Source organism: Astatotilapia calliptera, chromosome 1, assembly GCF_964374335.1.
Source record: "Astatotilapia calliptera chromosome 1, fAstCal68.1, whole genome shotgun sequence".
NCBI lineage: Eukaryota > Metazoa > Chordata > Actinopteri > Cichliformes > Cichlidae > Astatotilapia > Astatotilapia calliptera.
The window spans coordinates 12,724,148-12,728,751 of record NC_137422.1 but is presented as its reverse complement, the minus strand read 5'-3'; the positions used below and the strand labels follow the sequence as shown (position 1 = coordinate 12,728,751).

The window sequence follows — 4,604 nt, the reverse complement described above, 5'->3', positions numbered from 1 at the left end:
TTATGTGGAAGGAAACCGTAACCTAGGACAAGCTAATGGCATAACATGTAAGTACAACTCCTCCGGTTTCATATGCAAAAAAAGTGATTGCGCTACCTTACGTGGTTCCAGTTCTACAGAGATTTAAAAATAGTTATGCAAAACGGAGCGTGCCTGCTCCGACCGGTTTTAAAGGGTTAAAAAGGGTTTTTTCTTTCCCACTGTCACCAAGTGCTTGCTGGTAGTGGGTCGTTTCATTGTTGTGTTTCTCTCTCTTGTTGTAGGGTCTTTACAATATAAAACACCTTGAGACGACTGTTGTTGTAAATTGTCTCTGTACAAATAAAATTGACTTGAATTCCTGAAACCAGACATCGTGATTGAGGGTAGATTTGACCAAGACATGCTCAATATTTATATGGTAGCGACCTTTCAATCACACCACCAATACAGCATGCTCTGTGGACACTGATGAGGATTTACAAAATGAACATTGCTGTATACGATGACTAGTAGGGCAGCCAAATAATCAGTTTCCTATTGTCCTTCATACAAAGTTTTCCTGCCCATTAGAAAGAATGCACATTAATGGCAGTCTGGTCATCTTTTATATACAGTCTGTGGGCAGCACTGGCTGACTGTCAAGGCTAACCTCAATGAACAACAGCTGCTGTACTGATGAGGAAGCTGGTGTCTTCCTCTGTGAGAAGGTTTTCTGTGTTTCACCAGTGTAGCATTCCCTACAGCTGCCACGTGGGATGTCATACATCACTACATCATGTCATACATGTCAAACGTCGCTCTCAAGCAGAGAGCTTGAAGTCTTCACTAGATCTTGTAGCAGTGCAGCCGTGTGACCAAGATGGATGCTAAGGTGCCTCCTCTTGTCCTCGCTGAGCTGACTGAGTCTGCCTCGGTATCGAGTTGGATTGACTGTCTTTACGTCTTCATTCCTGTGGTTACACAGCATCACCCATGTGTGGACTCTAGCAGAAAGGGAAAAATGAGTTAAAAAAACAATGTGTGAGACAACATCTCCAGGTAGCTTTTTTTGGACACATATTCACTTTAATATTGAACGCCTCTCCCTCTGTCTGTATTTGTTGTGAATTTTCATGCTAAGTAAATCTTTCTTTTTTGGAAAACAACTAAAACTACTGGATAAAATATGAGACCCTCAGTGACGAAGGGAAAGTAATGTGGTCGTTTTAAAGTTTTATTCCACTGACACATTGTGGAGGTTAGAACAGTGCTCAAATACTATCTGGATATTTTCTAATTTGCTTATTGCAGACTTTGGTCTCTTGGGGATATGAGTGTATATTGCCTTCATGGATTATAAACATTACATTTACCTTCTACACCATCTATTTATGATATTTATTAATATCTAACTGTGGCTTGTTGCATTTTACTGTTTGTAACCAATAAACAGATCGCAGCAGGGTGATTATTGCATCACCTTTCATCAGGTCAGATGTTACAGCAACAAAGTCTACGGGCATTAGTGTGTGCAACCTGTGATTTCACCATTAAACTGTTAGAGGTAGAGGAGGAGGAAACCTGGAAACCTTTTAAAGTTAAAGGTGCAGAGAGGCTCAAGAAAGAGAAGATTTGAGCGTGTTTTGGTTAATGTGCTGTTTGAACTGCTGTTTAAATTCAGTGCAAATGGCCGATTTGGCATTCAGCTATACTGGAAGTCGGCCTCCTGAGTACGATCTGATAATGAAAAAATACAGCCTTAAGTGATTTTTACTACCTGTCAACTCTTTGTTTGATTAAAAGACTGAAGTTTGATTAAACTCGGGGAAAAAACCCGAGCCGGCTGAGCTGTTGGTGTCTGAGCTGCAGGCATCTGGAGACTGCGCTTCATGTTTGTGCTCTGGATTTGTATAAACTCTTATATGCTACTCGGCTATTACCGCAGGGGGCCATTTTGTTTATGGGCCAAGCTGAGCAGACCACCGCGCCTGTGTTCGCAAGCTCCTTTCACCAGGAGAGTTGTAATAGCCCAGAGCTGCTCCAGAGAAGTTTCTGTTTTGTGTTGAGCCCCAGACAGGAAACGGCACTCTGGGGAACCACAGGCATCCATAAATATTCAAGCCCAGAGAAGTTTGTAGAGTATGTCGTTAAGGATTTATGGCAGGCTGCAGAAGTGGTCATGGTACAGGGAGGGGTTGCGTGAAGTGGTGTATGAACCTTGTTGTAGACAAACTTGCACGCCAGACTCCTCGGAGGGCAGGTGCTATGGTTGAGAAACGGAAATAAGTGCGAAGATTCAAACTTTGAGAATGTGAAAGCGATTTAGCCCGGTGTCATTTGAAGGGTTTAATATTCTTGTCAAGCGTGTTGGCCGATTTCCCTGTCCTGCATTCCTCTCCCTGTTGTGAGGAAAACGGTGCTGCGGATCCACCATCTGTTTAGCGTTTTAAAGGGTTTGGAGGAAAACCCCAGGACAACGGGTTGCCGCGTGTATCCACAACATAAACAACATTTTATTGATGCATTTGCGGCATAATTTGACATGTTCTCACTTTGGACGATTTAAGGGCTAATATCGGCTAGCTTCAGGAGTGCATATGCCTCTCCAAAGATGTGAGATAATAAACAGAAGCACCGGCGGCAGCACGTTCACATTTTCGTGACATTAAAAAAAACAAAAAAAAGAGGAACATTACACGCACGAATCAGTCAAACTTGAGTTTTCGCCTCTTGCTTCTGTATGTTTTTCTTGTAAGAACACGAAACCGCTCTTGACTTTTGCAGAACATCGTGGCTTCGGGTCAGCACATTTGTGTTTCACAACCTGCTTTCCACTCGGCTGAATGCATGCCCTTGTGTACTCACCACAACCACATGATGCTTCAATTAATACCCAGCATAATGACTACTTCATCTTACATTTCACACCTAATTTTTTTCTCATCTTCCTACTTCCCCTTTTTCATTTCTCTTTTTGACGCCTTCAACTTTTTCCTCACATCGGCCCAGCTATGAGCCACTGTCTCTCTCTTTTCTCACTCCATAATTTCATGGCGAACTTTCGGCTATTTTCAGAGGTCTCTTCGCAGCCTCAGCTTCTCTTTTTTTTCTTCTCCTCCTTTATTCCCACAAGCCCGCTCCTGTCAGTTAGTGCGTCTCTAGGCCGCATTGTTACACCATTTCCCTTTAAAATCTGTGAGTCATCTGTGTCTCCGCACAACACCAAGATAAGAAGAATTTCAAAGTAAAGGTCCCAGAGAAGCAATGCTAGGAGTGCGCGATACAACCTCAAAATTAGATTCCAAGGAAATTAGACATGTAATTATATTTCTGTTGAAATATAAAAAAAAAAAAAACCCACAGAAGAAGGTTTAATCTGGCATTTATTAACAAAACAAACAAAAAGAAAGGCATTTTCTATCCTTTTCCCATGAGCTACTCACACTGGTGAGAGACTACACCGCTCAAAGTATGAATCTATTGAAATGAGTTGCGGGCAGGAGCACCATCATATCCAGTGATATGACAAAAATCAAATGGAAGCACAGACAAGGTGTTTTCCATGAAGGTAAAAGTATCAAAGACCAGCTTAACTAAATGATTTAATTTAACAAGAACTAAAGTACCTTAACTGACTGACTTGTAATAAGCTGCATAATATTTTTAAATAATAAAACTGACAAATATGTTCTACCTGGTGCGTTGCATCTTGCGTTGACCTTTTGAACCAGCTGCTCAAAGCCCTGCTTTGCCACCATGTAACCGCATCAGTAATTTCCATCCACCGTTTGCTCTTCCTGTCATATGGAGTCCAACTAGCAAGCACCAGCACTCAGTGGAATCATTTGTTTACGTTTGGTCGCACATCACCAGCTGCTCGTATCTCCTCCTTGCACGCCATTATAACCTGGGTGCCCTTAACAGCGTGAGTTTTTAGCCTCAAGTGGTGAAACACGTTTCTTGTTTCCACAGGAAACAGTTTTTTTCTTGTGTATTATGGAAAATACTTTGCTTTGTTGGGGGTTTTCAAAGTAGCTCTCTTTTTACTAAATAGTCAGGTGGACACGGCGCTCTTGCTGTCAGGTCCTGTCTCACTAGGGAGTGTAACTACATGGCAGTGCTGCACCAAAGATAGAATCACAGCATCAGTGTCACAATGAGTGGACTGGTCTTATCACTGATAGTGAAAAGACCAGTCTAAGGTGATAGTGACCGTTTGGGAGTGTGCTATTGTTCAGTTGTTGTATGGCTTCATCATATATATCAACTGAATTTTGTTTATGCAGCTTCAAATCATATTATGAGTCACCTCAGGACACATAGGGGTGAGCATATTGTTGACCAGCAGTGATGGGTAGGTGGGTTGCCTTACTTTTTGTGTTAAGTTTAGCCGATGTTTTCTTGGTCATAGTTGTGATATACCTGTGATTAGCTAGCATTAGCTGCCAGCATTGTTGACAACCTTCATCTTTGACATTAAATCTTTCTCCTATTGTGGAGAAGCATTGCATTGTGCCACACACATCATCAGTCTGCTGACTCAGTCGTATTTTTGTTGCTTATGTCTGTTGCTTAATGTTGGTTGGCACACAACTTATATGTGGTTTACCAAGCTAGCGGCACTAGTATAAAAACAGGGGAGA

At 41.9% G+C, this 4,604-nt stretch overlaps 1 long non-coding RNA gene across 1 annotated transcript; it reads right to left on the bottom strand.

Annotated features, from left to right (window-relative positions):
• Positions 1 to 370: 370 nt before the first annotated feature.
• Positions 371 to 3,786, bottom strand: LOC145431822 (uncharacterized). Its single transcript, XR_013912131.1, has 2 exons — positions 3,656 to 3,786; positions 371 to 965 (listed from the first exon to the last, which is right to left on the bottom strand). It is a non-coding gene; the product is annotated as an uncharacterized LOC145431822 (long non-coding RNA).
• Positions 3,787 to 4,604: the final 818 nt, after the last annotated feature.